General features: G+C 44.8%; 1 long non-coding RNA gene and 2 other non-coding genes across 3 annotated transcripts; 2 read left to right on the forward strand and 1 right to left on the reverse strand.

The window, feature by feature from the left end:
- Positions 1–2,262: 2,262 nt before the first annotated feature.
- Positions 2,263–7,639, reverse strand: LOC114810035. Its single transcript, XR_003757775.2, has 3 exons — positions 7,513–7,639; positions 5,214–5,327; positions 2,263–2,567 (listed from the first exon to the last, which is right to left on the reverse strand). It is a non-coding gene; the product is annotated as an uncharacterized LOC114810035 (long non-coding RNA).
- A 3,239-nt stretch (positions 7,640–10,878) lies between these two features.
- On the forward strand, positions 10,879–11,016 carry LOC114810853. The gene has a single exon (XR_003758543.1). It is a non-coding gene; the product is annotated as a small nucleolar RNA SNORA7 (small nucleolar RNA).
- A 10,620-nt stretch (positions 11,017–21,636) lies between these two features.
- Positions 21,637–21,774, forward strand: LOC114810864. Its single transcript, XR_003758554.1, has one exon. It is a non-coding gene; the product is annotated as a small nucleolar RNA SNORA7 (small nucleolar RNA).
- Positions 21,775–22,731: the final 957 nt, after the last annotated feature.

A 22,731-nucleotide genomic window follows, 5' to 3' on the forward strand; every position in this document is an offset into this window, starting at 1 on the left:
AGTCGGGATTAGAACCCGGGTCCTCTGACTCCCAGGCCCATTCTCTGTCCATTAAGCCACACTGATTCCTCCAGTTTACCCAGTTCCCAGCTGCTGATCAAGGGTTTTGACCCCTTCTTTTCACTGCCAGCTTGGGAGTGCCCAGTGCCCCATGGTCTCTTGGGTGGTAGTGGGCTCAGTTTTGAGGGCTGGAAAACCTGAAATTCTCTTTGTCAAATTGGCAGTCGAGCTGTCTACAGGGGCATCAGCTTGGGCTCGAAGACTTGGACTGGGGGATACATTTGCCTTACAATAGAGAAGCAGCGTGGCTCAGAGGAAAGAGCCCAGGCTTGGGAGTCAGAGTTCATGGGTTCGTATCCCGGCTCTGTCACCTGTCAGCTGTGTGACTGTGGGCAGGTCACTTCACTTCTTGGGCTTCAGTTCCCTCATCTGTCAAATGGGGATGAAGACTGTGAGCCTCACGTGGGACAACCTAATTCCCCTGTATCTACCCCAGTGCTTAGAACAGTGCTCTGCACAGAGTAAGCGCTTAACAAATGCCAACATTATTATTTGCCTCAGAAGTTTTACATCAGTCTCCACTGTACAGTCCCTGTCTGTGCTAGATTGTTGGTTTGCTTTGCTGCCTGTCTCCCCGGTTTAGACTGTGAGCTCGTCATTGGGCAGGGATCGTCTCTGTTGCCGAATTATACATTCCAAGCGCTTAGTACAGTGCTCTGCACATAGTGAGTGCTCAATAAATACCAATGAATGAATGAATGAATGAATGACTACCCTTAGGCATCCCCAACGCATGCCAGAATCTGCTGGATTAATCAATCAATCAATCAATCAGTGGTATTTATTGAGTGCTTACTATGTGCAGAACACTGTACTAAGTGCTTGGGTAAGTAGTTGATAGGCATGATCCCTGCCCACAAGGAGCTTAAGTTTAGAGGGGGAGACAAATTAAAATAGGAGGTGGAAAAATGGCAGGGTATAAGAACATATATATAACACTGTGGGGCTGCAAGTGGGGCGCTTAAAGGGTACAGATCTAAGAGAAGCAGCATGGCCTAGTTGATAGAGCACAAGCCTGGGAGTCAGTAGGACCTGCGTTCTAACTCTAGCTCTGCCATTTGTCTGCTTTGTGACCTTGGGCAAGTCACTTAACTCCTCTGTGCCTCAGTTACCTCACCTGTAAAATGGGGATTAAGACAGCGAACCCCATGTGGGACAGGAGTTGTGTCCAACCCGATTCGCTTCTATCTACCCCAGTGCTTAGTACAGTGCCTGGCACACAGTAAATGCTTTAACAGAGACCATAAAAAATGGTGCACAGGAAACACAGAAGGGAGAATAGGAGAAATGAGAGCTTGGGGAAGGCCTCTTGGAGGAGATGTGATTTTAGTAAGGTTAGGAGGTGGACGGAGGGATGGTCTGTTGTATTTGAAGGAGGAAGGAATTCCAGGCCGGAGAGAGGATCTGGTGCTATAGACAAAACTGAGGTAGAGAAAATAGATTAGAGTTAGTGGAACTAAGTACACAGGCTGGGTCGTGGTAGGGGATCCGCAGCAAGGTAAGGTAGGAGGGGGGCAGTTGATTGCCTTAAAGTCGATGTTAATGTGTTTTTGCTTGATGTGGAGGTGGATGGGCAACCGACAGAGGTTTCTGAGTGGGTAGGAAGACATGGGCTGAATCTTTTTTAGAACCCAGACATCTGCTCACTAAACTAGTACAGGAATCCCACTGTTCACGGTTACTGTTCTGACAGTGTGTGCCTTATATAGGTATCCTGGCATGGGTGGATTTTCTAATTTCATCATTCAGTTGTGTCAATCTGGCTGGTACCCACAAAATGAGCACCAGTAATTTCAAAACTCTGCCTGCCCTGTTGGTATTTGTTAAGCGCTTACTATGTGCAGAGCACTGTTCTAAGCGCTGGGGTAGACACAGGGGAATCAGGTTGTCCCGCGTGGGGCTCACAGTCTTCATCCCCATTCTACAGATGAGGGAACTGAGGCACAGAGAAGTTAAGTGACTTGCCCACAGTCACACAGCTGACAAGTGGCAGAGCTGGGATTCGAACTCATGAACCCTGACTCCAAAGCCTGTGCTCTTTCCACTGTGCCACGCTGCTTCCCTGTATCCTTCTAGCCATGTCTCAACTTCTGTGGAACATCTGTAGCAGGGATGTTTAGCCGTGGGAGTTGGGAGGCGGGCAGAGCTTTTTCTGGTGAATTTAGCGGGGGGTAGAAATGTAAATAAGAGGACTTCTGATAGCAAAGTTGCACTGAACATCTTTGTTGGTCAAGTTCCTCCTTGTTGATCCTCAAATATATGTCACTGTGTAAATGTGAAGTCTTAATATTTACTCTCCTGTAATCCATGTGAAAACACGACCTCAGATTATGATTCCCCAAAGCCTTCCCTGAAGGACAGAACAGAATCCATAGAGCAGGAAATTTCCTGTTTGCTGAGGTTTCTGATCATTCTTCTCCAAGGAAGGGATTGAAGACTAATACTTCACAGCTGCTCTTCAGAAATCCCGGGGTGAAGGGGTGGAACCCATCTTGATTTCAGTCAACCTAGAGGGAAAGTCCAGCAACAGAAATGCATTATGCCCTTGCCACAGTTCATTCATTCATTCAATCGTATTTATTATCATTATTATTATTGTTAATAATAATGGTAGTTAAATGCTTACTATGTTCCAGGCACTGTACTAAATGCTGGAGCATTGTACTAAGTGCTGGATAATAATTATGGTACTTGTTAAGTAGTTACTGCGCCAAGCACTGTTCTAAGTGCTGGAGTAGGTACAAGGTAATCAGGTTGGACACAGTCCCTGTCCCGCATAGGGCTCACACTCTTAATCCCCATTTTACAGATGAGGTAACTGAGACCCAGAAAATGGAAGTGACTTGCCCAAGGTCACGCAGAAGACACGCGATAGAGCCGGGATTAGAATCCATGACCTTCTGACTCCCAGGCTCAGGCTCTATCCACTAAGCCATGAGCAGAGCACTGTACTAAGTGCTTCTACAATACAACAATAATCAGACCCATTCCCTGCCCGCAGTGACTTACAGTCCTGAAGGAGGGGGAAGACAGTTACTGCCTTATCCACCTCCCAGGCTGGTAAAAGTCCACAGAAAGGTAGTCTGTCCCATTCTCTTTGGACCCTCCCCTACCCATCTAATGAGACTTCGGGTCCACGGGCTAATCTGTGCCTATAGACAACCTCAGAAATACATCACAGCTCCTTCTATTTTCTGGGGTCATCAGGGTGCCCTTGGCTTAAAACATTTTTGGGAAAACTCTGCCTGACCTCAAACCTGAGAGTACATTTGTGAATTGAAGACACATTACAAATAGTCCCCACCATGCTGTTCTGGACAGGAAATCTGGGACATGGGCGTGGCCTGTGCCTCTGTGGCCTGGGGTTGGAAAATGGACTCAGATACTGGAGTTCTGTTTTTTTTTAATGGCATTTGCTAAGTGCTTACTATGTGCCAAGGACTATTCTAAGTGCTGGGGTAGATACAAGGTCATCAGGTTGTCCCACGTGGGGTTCACAGTCTTAATCTCCAGTTTACAGATGAGGTAACTGAGACACGGAGAAGTGAAGTGGCTTGCCCAAGGTCACACAGTTGACAAGTGGCGGAGCCGGGATTAGAACCCATGATTTCTGACTCCCAAGTCTGGGCTCTCTCCACTAAGTCATGCTGCTTCTCATTCTATTCTTAGTGTTGCCTCTGATTAACTTGGGTATCTGGGACAAGTTATTGATTCTCTCAGAGCCTCTTTCCCATTTGGAAAATAGAGAAGGAAATTTCTTCCCTCTATTTCCCAAAGTGAGAAGAAGCTGCATAAGATTCTCTAGACTCTAAGCTCATACGGGCAGGGAACATGTCTGCTTATTAATGTTGGTATTTGTTAAGCGCTTACTATGTGCAGAGCACTGTTCTAAGCGCTGGGGTAGATACAGGGTAATCAGGTTGTCCCACGTGAGGCTCACAGTTAATCCCCATTTTACAGATGAGGTAACTGAGGCACAGAGAAGTGAAGTGACTTGCCCACAGTCATACAGCTGACAAGTCTTTATTCTCTTGGCTTGTACTCTTACAAGTGTGGCTCAGTGGAAAGAGCCCAGGCTTGGGAGTCAGAAGTCATGGGTTCGAATCTTGGCTCTGCCACATGGCAGCTGTGTGACTGTGGGCAAGTCACTTCACATCTCTGGGTCTCAGTGACTTCATCTGTGAAATGGGGATTAAGACTGGGATCCTCACGTGGGCCGACCTGATGACCCTGTATCTCCCCCAGCGCTTAGAACAGTCCTCTGCACGTAGTAAGGGCTTAACAAATACCAACGTTATTATTATCATTATTACTCTTCCAAGGGCTTAAGACAGTGCTCTGCACATAACAAACACTCAATATATACCACTGATTGATTAATTGATTGAAAGACATTGACTATGCCAGCAAGGGCACGACTAACGTTTATTTCATTTTTTTTTAAATTCCAAACTCATTTTTCTTCTTCAAAGCACAGCCTTGTCTTGAGGTCAGCCAAAGTGGAATTTGCAATTCGTATATTTTGAATAAAGATACTTTCAGAATATCTTTATCTCAAAACTCATTAACGTCCGGTTGCCTCAGTTTCCTAATCTGAAAAATGAGGATTCAATACCTGTTCTCCCTCCCCCTTAGACTGTGAGCCCTGTAGAGGACAGGGACTGTGTCTGACCGGATTGTCTGGTAGTGCTTAGTGTAACGCTTGACACATAGTAAACACTTGACAAATACCATAGTCATTATTATTTTCATTAAGCGCTTGGTACGATGTTCTGCATTCACTAAATTCCACTGATTGATAGTAATAAGATTCTGTCTTAAATTGTCAGCACAAAGAGGAAGGAGAGAGAGAGAGAAGTGAGAAAGAACAAAAGAGACACAGCTTCATGGGAGTGAGAACCTAGTTTAACAGCCTTCTGGCTACATGCTACACTGACTGTTCTCTGGGCCCAACATCAGAGCGGCTGACTTTCATTTTGAGAACTTCCGAACTGGAAAAAGAGTCACCAGTAAGCTTCACTTACTCAGCCCTCTGTTTTTACAAGGGCTCTAATTAGCAGTTTTTAATTAGTCAGTAATGTGCACTCATCTCTATAAAGCAAACGTTTTCATCTTTTTGAAAAAACTGTTCCTCTGCGCTCTCAAGGGTTTACCTGAAGTGCCCCCATGATATTCAAGATATTCTTTCCCCTCCAGCAGCCTCTGTCTCTGGCTGGATACGCCGCATGATGTGATAGGGTCTCCCAAATCTGACCGCTCCTCACCACCTGAGTTAGAGAGAGCGGCATCCAATAACATTGCATTCTTGGTGGTGACCGAGGCAGGAAATAATCAATCAATAGTATTTATTAAGCACTAAATGCTTGCAGAACACTGTACCGAATGCTTGGGAGAGTAGAAGGGAGTAGCTAGTAGCCAAAGGTAGAGGAAGCCATTAGGTAGGAGACCCCTTTCCCACCACTTTTTTGCCCCTACCCGTCTCCTGTTGGCCGACCTCCCCTGGCTCTCTGCCGGAGTCTCCAGGGAGCAGTTCATGGTCATTATTACCGTTATTATCAGTCGTAATAATAATGATGATAATGATAATGGCATTTGTTAAGTGCTTCCTGTGCACCAAGCTCTGTGCAAAGCACTTGGGTAGATGCGTGAGAATCAAGCCCTGTGCTAAATGGAGTTCATAGCGACAGATCATCCAAATGCTGTCCCTGTGCTAAAAGGGAAGCAGCGTGGCTCAGTGGAAAGAGCCTGGGCTTGGGAGTCAGAGGTCATGAGTTCGACTCCCGGCTCTGCCACTTGTCAGCTGTGTGACTGTGGGCAAGTCACTTCACTTCTCTGTGCCTCAGTTACCTCATCTGTAAAATGGGGATTAACTGTGAGCCTCACATGGGACAACCTGATTACCCTGTATCTATCCCAGCGCTTAGAACAGTGCTCTGCACGTAGTAAGCGCTTAACAAATACCAACATTATATCCGTAATTCATTTATTTATATTAGACTGTATCTAGACTGTAAACTCACTTTAAACAGGGAACGTGCATACCAACTCTGCTATATTGTTCCCTTCCAAGTGCTGTGCACACAGTAAGCGCTCAATAAATGCAATTGGTTGAGTGATTGATTGCATCCCATACATGTTAGGATCATGACCCTGGAGGTCACAGATGAATTTTTCTTTTCATATGGTATTCGTTAATCTCTTACTCTGTGGCAGGCACAGTACTAAGCACCGGGGTAGAATCAAGCTATTCAGGTTGGATACAGTCCCTGTCCCATATGGGGCTCACAGTCTTAATCCCCACTTTACAGAAGAGGAAACTGAGACACAGAAAAGTGAAGTGACTTGCCTAAGGTCACACAGCAGACAAATGGTGGAGGCAGAATTCGAACCCAGGTCCTTCTGATTCCCAGGCCCTTGCTCTATGTACTAGGCCTTACTGGAAGTAGCTGAGAATGCTGCTGTGCTGCTGCCTTTGATGCTGTAAATTATTCACTGTCTCTGACTCTGACTCCCTTCCCTCCTAGAGAGGGCCCAAGAAGAAGGTGTACAAAATGTAATACATCACAGCCAGGAATCCACTGAAGGTTACACTACACAACAGAGCCTCATTTTCTATTATCTGGAGAGATAGGAGGGCTTCCCCAATCCCTCCATTTATATGAACTCTCTTGCCCTTCTATTTCCTTCACCTCTCTCATGCCTTCTCCAGCCTATGGTCTTACAAATTAAATATTCTATCCAAGATATCAGTGGAACAAGGGTTCAGTATTTCAGAATTACAGTGTTACTATTACAATATCTGAGAACTAATATGGGGAATGCTAGCAAGTTAACTGAGATGAATTTTGAGTGAATGAAATGAATATCTGGAAGCTGTTGTAAAACTCAGGTACTCAACATTCCTTCTAGTCATCCAATGCTACACTGCCAAACTGATGTGCTTCCACACAAGAAAGCTGCTTGGCAAATGGCCCTGTGGACATAGATGCCAACTCCAAGGGGGCCAGAGGGGAATCGCCTCCACAGAGGCCTGAACTGGCCCCTCCAGCCTCTCTCAGCCCAGGCCTCTGCCAAGACTCGAGAGTTTATAATCAGTAGTAGTAATGGTGATAATGCTGTTTACTGAGCACTCACTGCATGCAGAACACTGTACTAAGTGCTAGGAGAGAATACACAGGTGGGAATTAGACACGTTCCCCGAACCTTGAGGGAGGTCATCATCTAAAGAGTTCAAGTGGGGAGAAGGAATTTTTAGACAGACATATCAGGAGTGATCAAACATTAAAACATAACACCAATACACAAAAGACCGAAAAGGCCCCACGTGGTGGCTTTCTGGCTTGTTAGTTCTCTGAAACCTATCCCCTCCTAGACTCCATTCTCCCAACCCTCCAAATACCCCTTTATGCCCACACTCAAAATGAGAAGTTAGTACTTCTATCCAGAGACTACCTATAGGAAGGGTTACAATCCTCTCCTGGAGCCTTTTGTAAGCTGAAAGTCTGTGTTTTCCGTGCCCCAAGGTCTTCAGCAGAGCTCGTCCACATGATCACACATCAAAGTGGTAGAAGGAAAAGCTGAAATCCTCAAGAAAAAAACTTCTGTTACATCTGCTTTCATGACAAATATATTTGTATATTATTTCCGGAAATTTTCAGGCAACAGGATCTCAGTACCTTCGACTATCATCTGCTCTGGGCACTTACTTTCTCCCTGAAGTCATCATGCTCTAGTTTGGACCCAGTGAATCTCTCTCCACACACCAACCATCACCTCGTTAGTAAGAGACGAGGAGCTAGAGATGACACAGAGAAGAAAAATCTGTTTTCAGGAAAATGGGGTTATTACAAGAATTTTTTTCAAAAGGCAACCTCTGTGATGCAATAAGCATGCAGGCACAGATCGGAATGCAGCAAATGGAGCCGGGTTTCTGTGTGGGAGAAAATCGGTGAGGGGGTGTAAAAAACTTGCCCTTCAAAAGACAACCAGCTGTTCTGCCCAACTTAACCAAACAGATTGCTAGTTTGCTGTCAGAGTATGAGTACTTTCTATATTTAGCCAAGGCCTGAAATGAATGAAGGTGGGTTTTTTTTGAATGCACTTTTAAAATGCCTTTCACTGTAAACAAGCCCCTCAGCTAAGAAGAATTAAGAAGAGTGAAATAAATTGAAGGTAAAATGAGCCATCTCATGCTTCCTGGGGAATTTATAGCAGACACTTTGAAGTGCTCTGATTTTCTAATTGGACAGGTAGCAAGAATCTGCCACATTAATCTGATTCAGTGTCACGTAGAAAAACTATAACAAAGTTGGGAGGTCAAACCTATTTGAAAATCAGCGTGGCTCAGTGGAAAGAGCATGGGCTTTGGAGTCAGGGCTCATGAGTTCGAATCCCAGCTCTGCCACTTGTCGGCTGTGTGGCTGTGGGCAAGTCACTTAACTTCTCTGGGCCTCAGTTCCCTCATCTGTAAAATGGGGATTAAGCCTGTGAGCCCCACGTGGGACAACCTGATTCCCCTATGTCTACCCCAGCGCTTAGAACAGTGCTCTGCACATAGTAAGCGCTTAACAAATACCAACATTATTATTATTATTACTCTCCAGCCATTGACCTCTTGCTCCTGGTCTCCCTTCTGCCTGGAACTCCTTCCCTTTTCACATTCTTCAAACCACCGCTCTTCCACCTTCAAACTGTATCCTCCTGAGCAGTCACTTGAGCACCTCTGTCTCTGAATCCTCATCTCTCCCTTCCTCCCACCATCTACTTCTCACTGCTAACCTTCTCACTGTACCTCAGTCTTGTCTAGCTCACCGGTCATGTCTATCTCACTGGCAAGTCCTGCTTCTGGCCTGGAACAACTTAGCTCCTCAAATCCAACAGACAATTATTCTCCTACCTTTCAAAGTCGATTGAAGGCACTTCTCCTCCAATAAGCCCTCTCTGACTAAATCCTCCTTTTCTCTTCTCCCACTCCCCTCTGCATCTTCCTGACTTGCTCCCTTCATTCTTCCCCCTCCCAGCCCTACAGCACTTATGTAGATATCTGTAATTTATTTATGTTAATGTCTGCCTCCCTCTTTAGACTGTAAGCTCATTGTCGGGAGGGAATGTATCTGTTATATTGTACTCTCACAAGTGCTTAGTCAGGACTCAGTACTCAGGACTCAGTCAAGTCAGTACTGGGCTCTGCACACAGTAAACATTTAATAAACACAACTGAATGGCTCTACCCCCCTTCCCCTGGTCTCCACCTCTAGAGGACTTGTCTAAACTCCTTGAGGGCAAGGATCACATCTTCTAATCCTATTGTGCTCCCAAACATTTGGTACAGTACTTTCCACATAATGGGTGCTCAATAGTAATTGTGGCAATTGTTAAGTGCTTATACTAAGCACTGAGGTAGACACCAAAAAATTTAGTCAGACACAGGCCCTGGCCCATATGGGACTCACAGTTGAAGGAGGAGGGAGAACAGGTATCAATCACCATTTTACCGATGAGGAAGCTGGGGCACTGAGGAGTTAGGTGATTTGCCCGAGCTCAAGCAGCAAGCAAGTGGTGGAGCAGGGATTAGAAGCCAGATCCTTTGACTCCCAGACTCGTGCCTTTTCCATTAAGTCAAGTTGTTTCTCAATAAATAGTACTGATTGATTAATTGATTAACTTGGAAATTTGTTACGTTAGATGAAAGCATGACGGAAGACTGGGAAATGGAATTCATTGTTGTCTCAGGGTATTATTCTCTGCAACAGAGTGATTTAAAATGATCACAAGGCACACTATTCTTAGTCCTTTCATTTGCAACTCTCCCTATTAGATTTATTGCTTTCAAAAATTTCGTTTTTTAGAAAATAAAAAGTCCTCTCCTGCGGAATTGTTTGACCTACAGAATCACACACTACAGACACACAGAGTAGATAGTCATCAAGAGCGTTCCAAATTTCACAGCCTGAAATCTCTGTTTTGGCTCCTTTGGAAGAAAGCAGGAAGATTCATCATTCATTTATTTCTCACTATGAATCGGTGGCAGGTAAGGTTCTCCCATTTCTGGGGAGGGAATTCTTCCTTGTTCACAAATTACTGTGACGCATACTCTAGGGAACTGGTTGGAACAAGGGCATTCAGACTGAAGGATTAGCACTGCTCTGAGGAGTGCTTTTGTGGCCAAAGCTTCAGATATCAATTCCAGTTTGTTGTGGAACGTGTCTTCTTGTGCTAACTGGACATCTTTCATGAACTCTATCCAAGGAGCTCATTTAAGAGGTCTGGCATAAACTGCCTCCAATTGTCACTGTCACTGTAAAATGGGGATGAAATATCTGTTTCCCCTCTTAGTTAGACTGAGCCCAAATAGGACGGGGACTGGGCCTGACCTGATAATCTTTTATCTATCCCCAGCACTTTATACTGTGCTTGGCACATAATAAACAGTCAGTCAATCAATCAATCCTATTTATTGAGTCTTTACTGTCTACAGAGCACTGTACTAAGCTTTTGAGAGAGAGTACAATTCAACAGGTTTGGTAGACATGTATTCACAAGGTAGCACTTAACAAATAGCATGATTATTATTAATACTACTGAGTTTACCCAAAGTAGTGTTGGCAAAATTAAAATGTGACCATATTAAATTTCCTGGCCAAGAAAATCCTGCCAGGGCACAAAATCCCACTGACCCGATTTTCTGGGGATTCTATAGAGACTGTCCTGAAGTTGTGGGATGTCCCTGCATTTCTAAATATTCCCATCTACTCTCCCGGCCTCTTTAATAGTTGGGCAAATAGGACACGATCTTTGGGGCCACTAGACCCTGATCTCTCCCTCTCATGATCGCACCTGGAGAGTTTCCAGTACTCCACCAGTCTCGGCTATGGGAGGGAGAGTCAAGCAATGGCATACTCATTTCATTCTTAGCTTGGCCAGTGGCTAGTGAGTGGAAGGCAATCTGCTACAAGTCAAAAACTCGCCAGTGCTGGGAAGCAGCGGCTTGAGAGAGAATTGAGGACAGAGATTCAAAGTTTCTACATGGAAGAAGGCAATGGTAAACCACTTCCATAGTTTTCCTAAGAAAACTCTATGGCTGTGCTACCGGAACAATGCAGATGGAGGTGGGGCATTCTGAGAGAGATGTATCTATGGAGTCGCTCCGGGGTGGAAATGACTCAGCAGCAGAAGACAAGACAAGGCCCTGATCTCGCTTGCTCCAGGCTAAAAATAACTCTAGTGATGTCGTGGGGAGAAGCGGGAACAATGCATGAGCCACTGGGGCACGCATGTTGGGATGATAGACAGAGGAATGAACTTTGGCCTGGACCTGGAGCAGAGGAAGAGTCCACCAAAGCCCTAAGCTGATTCTACCTGTCTTGTTTTCAGATTTCCCAGAACTGACATTCCATTCAAACCTTCTCTTTCACTATTCCCGAACCCACCAGGCACTGCTCCAGGGTATCCAGTTCCAATCCTACCACTATTCACCCAAAATTCTATCCCCAAAGAGATAATCTCCCAACACCAATATCTCACAGATAGAGTGTCACAGGATCTCTTAATAATGTTGGTATTTGTTAAGCGTTTACTAAGTGCAGAGCACTGTTCTAAGCGCTGGGGTAGATACGGGGTAATCAGGTTGTCCCAAGTGAGGCTCACAGTTAATCCCCATTTTACAGATGAGGTAACTGAGGCACAGAAAAGTGAAGTGATTTGCCCACAGTCACACAGCTGACAAGTGGCAGAGCCGGGAGTCGGACTCATGACCTCTGACTCCGAAGCCCAGGCTCTTTCCACTGAGCCACGCCCAAAGAAGAAAACAGGAACGGGAAGCAGTGTGGCCTAGTGGATGAAGCACAGGCCTGCGGGGCGGAGGACCTGGGTCCTAATCCATCTTTGCCACTTGCTTGCTGTGTGACCTTGGGCAAGTCACTTAACTTCTCTGTGTCTCAGCTGCCTCATCTGTAAAAGAGAGATTAAAATTCTGACCTCCACTTGGGGCATGGACTGTGCCCAACCTGATTAGCGTGTATCTACCCCAGCATTTAGTCCAGTGCCTGGCACTTAGTAGGTACTTAACAAATATCATAAAAAAGAAAAGATTGTGGGTAATAAAGTGGGTGGTGGTGCATTTGATGGGAACTGCTCCAACAAGGTCAGACTCTTCAAATCTTCTTCAAATTCAAACCAAGGCTAAAACAGTGAGAGATGGTATCTTTTGCTCTGCAACAATGGGAGGAGCTCTAATAAACTGAGGGAAGAGTGTTGGTATTACCAAAATCTCAAGCATGGTGGAGTTGGAAGCTGAATTATAATTGGGTTAGGTTGTCGGGAGGTACAAGGGAGCTGAGCCAGTGGAGAAAGTTTGTCTAGCCCGGGCAGTCTTGTTTCTAAGGTCAAATAGAGTGTGTTCAGGTTGAAAAGAGGTATGCATTTTGTCTTCTTTCCTGTAAAATGATGTCAATTCATCAATCATTAGTATTTAATGAGCACTCGCTGTGTGTAGAGCACTGTAATAAGCACTTGGGAGAGTACAGCAAGGAGCTTACAGCCTAGAGAGGGAGACAGTCATTAAACTAAATTACAGATGGGTATGTAATAATAATAATAATAATGGTATTTAATAAGCCAAACACCCTTCTAAGCCCTGGGTACACAAGTGCTATGGGCATGAGGGGTGGGGATGAGTACCAAGGACTTAAAAAGGTACTGAGGCAATGCAGAAGAAAAAGGGAGTAGGGGAAATGAGTGCTTAATTGGGGAAGGCCTCTTGGAAGAGGTATGATTTGGATTTTTTTTTTAATGGTATTTGTCAGTGGCTTGCTCTGTGCCAAGCACTGTTCTAAGTACTGTGAAAGATACAGTCAGGTTAGACACAGCTTATGTTCCACGTGGAGCTCACAGTAGCTCCATTTAACAGATGAGGGAAATGAAGCAAAGAGAAGTGAACTGAAATGCCCAGGGTCACGCAGCAGACAAGTGGCAGAGTCGGGATTAGAAGCCAGGTCCTTCTGACTTTCAGGCCTGTGCTTTATCCACTAGGCCAAGTCGATTCTCATTTGGATGTGATGTGATTTTTCAGTAAATGCATGCAAGATTAGATGCTAAAGTAAATTTAAGGATAAGCCAAGTGCAAACATATCTGCTTCCTTGGAGATCTTTAAATGTAGGATATTAAAAACCAACTGATATGACTCTTTTAGATGAAATCCTCCTTTAAGGCAGGAAAATAAGCCAGTTCGGGTAGTCTCTGGACTCCTTAAATCTATAACTAACTCAGTATAGTTCATTCATTCAGTTGTATTTATTGTGTGCTTACTGTATGCAAAGCACTGTTCTAAGCTCTTGGGAGAGTAGGATAAAGCAATATACAGAAATATTCCCTGCCTACAACAAGCTTACAATCTTGTGAGTTGTGGATTGTGAAGAACAATGAACTGAAGCTTCTGAATTCTCATTCAGGACACTGAGTTCCTTATTATCACTGCACTTTGAAAAGATTCTAGACTCCCTAACAAGTTGTTTAGATAGTTGTTTCTGACCTGCTTCATAAATTTGGGGATCAATAATATATTCCCTCTTCTATGCTTTTAGTGTCTCTCTAGCTCTCTTCTTCCTCTCTCTGTCTTTTGCTCTCTTCTCTCGCTCTCATCCTGACTTTTCTTCTCAGTAAAACACATGGGGTTTTATTTTAATCACAAGACTATTTATAAGCCTGTTAGTCTGATGCAAACAAAGTTAGACAGAATTTTGGTTCTGACTGAATCAGGATCACTCTCCGTCAGGAGAAAAAACAACCGAGTCTCCTAAAACTGGTCTTTTTCAGAGGAGTTTCTTGGCTTCTAAATTTAAAAAACAAGTTATTTCCTGGCAGAGTTAATTATTGTCTCTCCCTATGACAGGAACAGACCAAAAATGGGTCTATGGAGGAGCTTGCAAACTTAGAACTGCTCATCAAGAAATCAGCCCAGTCTTTTCCACCTAGGTAGTTCTATGGCATCAATCAACTTACAGTCGGGAATTAGCCAGCACAGTGAAATGTACCTGTTTACAGAATCCCTAGTGTGCCCAGCATGTCCTAGGAATAAAATGGTCTGCATTCCAGTCATCATTATCACGACAAAATGAGACTGGTACCTCTGAGCCAAACCGCTGAAAGCTTCTGACTTGCTGATGAGAACGAGTGAGGGATAAAAGCATCTTAGGGATGAGAGCCTTTTTCTGAAGAGTGACATCACTTCACAAACCAAGCTGAAGCTGTGTGCATGTATTAAAAGGAAAATGAGTACAGGGGTTATCCAATTTACACGCTTCCTTTGAAGTACTGGAATCTAGTGTGGTATTCCAAGGGGGCTCCCTATGTTTAAGAAAACACGCTCAACTATGTTATGTTACTAAAGATTTAAATAAACAAGAAGCTGTCACTAATTAGGTAGGATCTGCCATGTTTTTCATAGGGCTAAAATTTGCTGGTGAGAGTGGAGAGAGCCAACTGAGACATTTGATTCCAGTTTTAACATATATTTATTCATATTTTCAAATATCACATTTAATGGCTTACTTGGTCTTTGCTCATGAAATTTAAATTTTTTTTCAAACTTCTACTTGAATTGTGCTCAATTTAATGTTTCCAATTCCAGTGTATTCCTCTCATTTCCTGTCTAGATAATTTCCTCCTTTTCCTCGCTAATATTTCCGTTCAGTCGGCTACGCTTTAAATCGACAGCCCTGATAAAAATGAAAATTACAAGAAAATTAATTGGCAGAACTAAAAGAAGTATTTTGCATAGCCTGAACACAAAAATCCCAGATCAGAAGTAAGAATGAGGCACCCAAATTAGACAGTTCCATTTTTTTTTCCTCCATTCTCTTCATTGCCAGTGAGGATTCCAACACCTTGGTTGGGTGTTAAACTGCATTTCATTGATTGTGGCCTGCTTTAGATGTTGCTTTTGCAGACCTTCTGAGGTTTGCCTCCATCTTTAAATCTGCCTCATTGAACTAGGGAAAAAAATTACCGATAACTAAGGCTACGTGTCCTTGCCTCCCACCGAGTAAGACTGATCCGATTTTTAATTAGCAGTGAGCAATTCTTTTCATCATTGTTATTGTTAATAATAGTAACCAAAAACCAACAATAATGATAATGATAGTGATATTCGTTAAAGGGCTTACTGCGTGCTAAGCTCTGTGCCCCCGTTCCACACTGGGCTCACTCCATCCAAACCGCTACCACGTTAATCCAATCACTCGTCCTATCCCGACTTCATTATTGGATCAGCCTTCTTGCCGACCTCCCCGCCTCCTATTTCTCCCCACTTCAGTCACTCTGCTGCCGGGATCATTTTTCTACAAAAATGTTTAGGACACGTTTCCCCACTGCTCAAGAAACTCCAGTGTTGGACCATCCACCTCTGCATCAAACAGAAACTCCTTACCATCAGCTTTAAAACACTCCATCACCTTGCCCCCTCCTACCTCACCTCGCTGCTCTCCTACTACAATCCAGCTCATACACTTCGCTGCTCTCATGCTAATCTTCTCACTGTGAACCTCCATCTCTTCTATCGCACAGCCAACGTCTCGCCCACTTCCTCCCTCTCGCCTGGAATGCCCGCCCTCCTTAAATCTGACTGACAATTACTCTCCCCCACTTCAAAGCCTTATTGAAGGCACATCTCCTCCATGAGGCCTTTCCTGAGCACCCCTTTCCTCTTCCTCCACTCCCTTTATTCATCCCCCGCCCCACATCACTCAAGTACATGTCTGTAATTGATTTATTTATATTAATGTCTGTCTCCCACTCTAGACTGTAGGCTCATTGTGTGTGTTTATTGTTATGTAGTACTCTCCCAAACTCTTAGTACAGTGCTCTGCACACAATAAGTGCCAATAAATATCAATGACTGACTGCCTGAATGACAGTCTTCTACTCTCCAGGCCAGTACATGATAACATGAACTTCCAAGTCCTTCTTCAGCTAAGAAGACAGGGAGCCAGGCATTTGTTCTAATGAGAGGGTGCAAGGATCGGGGAATAATAATTCTAATAAAAATAATTGTGGTATCTGCCAGGCACTATACTAAACACTGGACTAGATATAAGCTATTTGGGTTGGACACCGTCCCTGTCCCACATGAGCCTCACAGTATTAAACCACAGATTACAGATGAGGAAACTGAGGCACAGAGAAGCGAAGCAACTTGCCCAAGGTCAAACAGCAGACAAGTAGTTGATCTGGGATTAGACCCCAGTCCTCTGACTCCCAGGTCCGCGCTTTTTCCTCTAAGCCATGCAGAGTGTGCTCTGCAGGAACTTTGGGAACGAACAACAGATCAGGATACTTCAATCCCCCAGAACCCTGCCTAAGACAAAAATATCAGTAGGTTCAAAGAGGAATTAGAACAATTCATGGTTTTCTAGCTGGGTTTTTTAGAGGCAAAGATAAAAGTTATGGAGGTGAGAATGCAAATCCACAAGGTCGAGGATAGGTGTCATAGAGGCGAGGTTGCCCTAGTCAGAAATAATATTGGCACCCTGGATGCACTATCAGATGGATTCAGGATGACAATGCATAAGGTGTTCTGGCCTAATCTCCAGGGGCATCTTAGCTCTGGCAGGGCATGGGGAGCATGGGAGGTTTACACAAACCTCCTGTGGTGTTTAGCATCAGTGCCATCCTGAAAGAAATCATCATCAGACGCTGATGGAGAACCAGCGTGACTTTGCAGAAAGAGCACGGCCCTAGGAGTCAGAGGGAATCCAGATTCGCCACTTGTCTGCTGTGTAATCTTGAGCAAGTCATTTAACTATTCTGTACCTCAGTTGCCTCAACTGTAAAATGGGGATTAAGACTGTGAACCCCGATGGGGAATATGGACTGTGTCCAACTTGATTATCTTGTATCCTCCCCAGGACGTAGTACAGTGCCTGGTCCAAAGTAAGCAATTAACAAATGCCTCTACAAATACCACTGCATCATCGTTGTCATCATCAGTGGTATTTATTGAGAGTGTTCTGTATGCAGATCGCTCTCCTGTACTTCCCACAGCCCTTTCCTTTACTGCTGTCCACTAAGGTGCCGGACACAGGAGGGTGGCAGGGGTGAACTGGAGAGGGATAAGGATAGTTAGGGCTCTCTCGGCCCCTCTTCTGATTTCTTTCTGGGTTGGCAGAGCCTCTGGGAATCCCAGAGACCAGTCCTCCGAGAGCAGCAGGAGAGTTATAACACCCTTTAGTAAACACCTGGCCCCGCCCTTGGCTCTCCATCCTGCTACTTCACTCAGCACCATTTACCCCATTCCAGAGAAGAGCTGCAGGATTAGCAGCTCAATTGAATACTGAAAGAAAGCCTACTTTATACTCAATTAGATATGGTGTCCTCGAGACAGTAATGCTCCTACTGGACCTTTGCCCAGTTCTGACACCTCTAAGCTCCTTTATTTGTTTACAATTCTCATTTGCTTCTTATTACAGTGAGGTCAACTGACACTTTGGATTCTTCACCTCCTCCGTCATTTTGTCATTTCATTTGTCTGTGAGAGACCTCCCAAGGTGCTAAGATTTAGAAATGCCCCATTTCCCCATATAAAGTATGGAAAATTCATGGTCTCTTCATTCATTCATTCAATAGCATTTATTGAGCGCTTACTATGTGCAGAGCACTGTACTAAGCGCTTGGAATGAACAAGTCGGCAACAGATAGAGACAGTCCCTGCCGTTTGACGGGCTTACGGTCTAATCGGGGGAGACGGACAGACGAGAACAACGGCGATAAATAGAGTCGAGGGGAAGAACATCTCGTAAAAACAGTGGCAACTAAATAGAATCGAGGCGATGTACATTTCATTAGCAAAATAAATAGGGTAATGAAAATATATACAGTTGAGCGGACGAGTACAGTGCCGAGGGGATGGGAAGGGAGAGGGGGAGGAGCAGAGGGAAATGGGGGGAAAAGAGGGTTAAGCTGCAGAGAGGTGAAGGGGGGTGGTAGAGGGAGTAGAGGGAGAAGAGGAGCTCGGTCTGGGAAGGCCTCTTGAAGGAGGTGAGTTTTAAGTAGGGTTTTGAAGAGGGAAAATGAATCAGTTTGGCGGAGGTGAGGAGGAAGGGCGTTCCGGGACCGCGGGAGGACGTGACCCAGGGGTCGACGGCGGGATAGGCGAGACCGAGGGACGGCGAGGAGGTGGGCGGCGGAGGAGCGGAGCGTGCGGGGTGGGCGGTAGAAAGAGAGAAGGGAGGAGAGGTAGGAAGGGGCAAGGTGATGGAGAGCCTCGAAGCCTAGAGTGAGGAGTTTTTGTTTGGAGCGGAGGTCGATAGGCAACCACTGGAGTTGTTTAAGAAGGGGAGTGACATGCCCAGATCTGGCTCAGTGGAAAGAGCATGGGCTTTGGAGTCAGGGTTCATGAGTTCGAATCCCAGCTCTGCCACTTGTCAGCGCTGTGACCGTGGGCAAGTCACTTAACTTCTCTGTGCCTCAGTTACCTCACCTGTAAAATGGGGATTAAGCCTGTGAGCCCCACGTGGGACATCCTGATTCCCCTGTGTCTACCCCAGCGCTTAGAACAGTGCTCGGCACATAGTAAGCGCTTAACAAATACCAACATTGTTATTATTATTATTAGATCGTTTCTGCAGGAAGATGAGCCGGGCGGCGGAGTGAAGAATAGACCGGAGCGGGGCGAGAGAGGAGGAAGGGAGGACAGAGAGAAGGCTGACACAGTAGTCTAGCCGGGATATAACGAGAGCCCGTAGCAGTAACGTAGCCGTTTGGATGGAGAGGAAAGGGCGGATCTTGGCGATATTGTAAAGGTGAAACCGGCAGGTCTCGGTAACGGACAGGATGTGTGGGGTGAACGAGAGAGACGAGTCAAGGATGACACCGAGGATGACACCGAGGATTTCTGCCATTTCCTTAGTGAGTGACTGAGGGTTTTGCAAGCCACTTTCCCTTCTCTGCCCCAGTCATCTTTTCCCTATCCCTTTACTCACCTCTTTTCCCCAGTTTGTCCCAATTTCTCCCCATCCTCTCCATTTGGGTCATCCTTTCCTCAACCACACCTGGGCAAGTTCCCCTCATGTGTGAAGTAGATGTACAAATAACTGACATTTAAGCAGCAAGTGCTACCTTGGCTCCCTTTGGAGTGTCTCACTGGGAAAGCAGACAATGATTGCACCTTCAGAAGTGAAGAGATTTCAGAAAAGAAATACCCTTCAGTTGTAATTGCAGTAACCTTTATATTGCAGCTATGTGTTATTTCCATTATGCTCATCTCCAAGGGGCTGGAAGCCCTAATTCACCTATCTTTACATTAACTCTTCTATCAGAACATTCTTGGGAGATCAATAGGGAGCATAGCTCACCCCTATTTTCTTATTGAAAAACAAAGACGTAATGAGAAGGCATTTAACCAACTTGCCCAAAGACACATAAGGATCCAGGAAGAGGCTCAGGTCCCCCCAGTCTTCCCTCACATCTCCCCAGAGCATTTCTAGCACCCCTCTGGACTGTCAACTTGTTGTGAGCAGAGTATGTGTCTGTTTAATGTTGTATTGTACTTTCTCAAGCGCTTAGTACAGTGGTCCGCACACGGTAAATGCTCAATCAAAAGGATTGAATGAATGGGTCTAAAAGCTCTATTATATTGTACTCTCTCAAGCACTTACGACAGGAGGCTGCACACAGTAAGCGCTCAATGAAGTCATTGATTGATGGATCGATTGATTGACCTCTGCTATTATAAAAAAAGGTTTCCTGCATAAATTTCACATTGATAGACTATCTCACAAATGATCTCACTGGATAAGACAACTTGGGCCTGAAAAATTCTCCTTCACTGTCCATTTGAGAAAAACCTGATTTTCAAAACTGAGCTATTCCATAGCAAATGAACTTCCTCTCTTTTCAACATCCACAGGGACAAGAAATACTCTGAATGGATTCTGGGATTTGGGAGTTTATGGAACTGAGAACTTAACAGGAAGCTTTGTATACACTGAATTCCATCTAGTAATGGCAGAGCAAGTACCTAACACAATTATCCTATCAAAATAGAACCCTGAGAAATTCTGCTTCATTGTGACTAAGTGTTTCTAGATAAGGTTTATGGTCTCATAAAATTGAGTGTATCATTGTTTTTAGAGGAGAATCAGCATCAAGTCAATAATTATCATTAAACAGAATGATACCTTGAGGAATAACTTGACAGGTCAAGTTGGAATTCTGTTGTTCCAGGAAAAATGGACTGTCCTCAAGGAAGTTAAACACTTTTTTCCCCCTCTCTGGCAGTTTTGGACCAGTTTATTCAGAGAAATATATAAACATCTTATCAAGATGAAAACTGTAACAAAGGTGTTGACAGGCTCTGGGAATTGGAGCCGTGATAAGGTGATTTTTCCTTAATTAATTTTTACCTCAAATGAAGTACAGCGAAGCAAAAGCCAAACAATATTAATGATAAAGCAAAGCCAGAAGTCCAAGGGTTGAATCCACGGTGTCTTGTCTCATGAGTTACCATGACAATTCACTTGATGGTTTCCTCATCAGCTTTAGATCTTAACTTAGGTCCTGATTGATTTGTGGGACAGGGGCATGTAAATGGAATGTCCCATTCAAATCTGGGTGTGGGCAGTTTGGAGAACCCTGCTAAGAAGGCTGCTTTCTGCGTAGTGTCTTCTGATTGTGTTCTGCCACCACTGGCCAGTCTTCTGCCTCCCTGCCAGATTAGATTCTAAGAAAGGACACTGGTGCCCCCAGTCTGGCTTTGAATTCCAAGATTCCTGTTTTGTTTTTTAAATAACAAAACAAAGAATAATACTGTTATCCTCTTATTAAAAAAAAACCCCTCAGTCCCTGTTCTTGGGGTCAAATTATTGAGATTCTCACAGAAGCCTGATGCTTCTGCTTATTTCTGTTTGCCTTTTCCTGGTTCTGACCTCAACCCGTGGTCTAGCCTGTTTTTCTCGGCCTCAGTTACCTCATCTGTAGAATGGGGACAGGGACTGTGTCCAACTCTGTTTGTATCCACTCCAGCACTTAATACAGTGCCTGGCACATAGTAAGCGCTTAACAGATACCATCTTGATTATTATTATTATTATTATTATCAGTCTTTATTCATGCCTGACTCACCTCCAGACCCTACAAATTACCAAGCCCACTGGGCTCCATGATGCTTCAGTGCCCTAGCTCATCTACAGGTATAGACTCAACTGGGTAGTATCTCCTGTCTGATTGACAGCTCATTTAATCCCCCTCACTGCAGTAAAGGTTTCTTACTACCAAATGGCCATATTGAAGCTATTCCGAAAGTTTGTATGCTGAGGGAAATCGGTCACTTAATCCATCAGTGATATTTATTGAATGCTCACTGTGTGCCGAGCACTGTACTAAGTTCTTGGGAGACTAAAGCGGTCAATTAATTCATCAATGATATTTATCAAATGTTTACCATAAACAGAGCACTGTATTAAGCACTTGGGAGAGTAAAATATAACACAGTTGGTAGACGTGTTCCCCGCCTGCAACGAGCTTCTAAGAGAGGGAGATATATTAATAGAAATAAATGAATTATGGATATGTACAAAAGTGCTCCTCTCTCAGGGTTCCACTTGGAGAGTTTCCAGTACTTTGCCAGTCTCAGTTATAGGAGGGAGAGTCAAGCAGAGGCATACCCATTCCATTCCTAGCTTGGGCAGTGACTAGAGAATGGAAGGCTCTCTGCTACAAGTCAAAAGTCACCTGTGCTGGTGTTACCCATCGCTTGGGGTCGGGTTTGTTGGGGAATTGGCCCGGTGAAGGAGAGAGAGAGAGACACCGGGGATGGAAAGCCTGAGTTTTATATAAAATTTATTCCGCAAGTCTAATCGAATTATTTGATTATTTAAACCCAATGAATTGAACTTCCCTTTCGGGAGGAATATGATTACTTGGTGATATTAGAGCTTCCCTAACGGGAGGAATACACTTGTATGTTACTCGCACGTGGCAGGACACTCAGGTCCCACCCTGGTAGAATTCATTTATGGTTTGCTTTCATGTGGTCAGGCGGCTAGCTCTCGCCACATGCTCTTCCCACTCAGGAGGAATCCACTTATGCGTTACCCGTACTTGGTGAGGCGGCTAGCTCTCACCACATGCCCTTCACACTCGGGAGGAATCCACTTGTGTGTTACATACCCATGGAGAAGCGCCTGGCTGCCAGCCCCATGAGCGTTCAGTGGGACGGGACATTTCACCCATCCCACTGCTCCTCGCTTGGTGCAGGCAGATCGGGCTTCTCATGCTCTGGACAGAGGTGATCTGCATCCGGCTGCTGCAAGTCTCGATCCTCTTCACATAAGGTTAGAGGCTGTAGATATTTATCACCTGTGCTCCTAGGCCATTCCAGCTTCTGGCCTCAGTTTATCCAATCTCTGCCCTACCCCCTCCTCCTTACCTAATTGGATTGGCATGGGGGCGAGAGATATATTAGGCATGATCTCCCTAAAATCTCCCCTGCTCTTCTCCAGTCCCTCCCTCCTCCTGTCCGTTCTTCAATTCTACTATCTTTCTCAGCATTATCTCAAGAGATCTCCTGCCTTCTCTCTAAGTCCAAACTTTCCACCTGTGCAACCAACCCCATCTCTTCACATCTTATCACTTTCTCCCTCCCTCCTTCCCTTCCTGACTGCCATCTTCAACTGTCA

This window comes from Ornithorhynchus anatinus, chromosome 3 (assembly GCF_004115215.2).
Source record: "Ornithorhynchus anatinus isolate Pmale09 chromosome 3, mOrnAna1.pri.v4, whole genome shotgun sequence".
Classification (NCBI taxonomy): Eukaryota; Metazoa; Chordata; class Mammalia; order Monotremata; family Ornithorhynchidae; genus Ornithorhynchus; species Ornithorhynchus anatinus.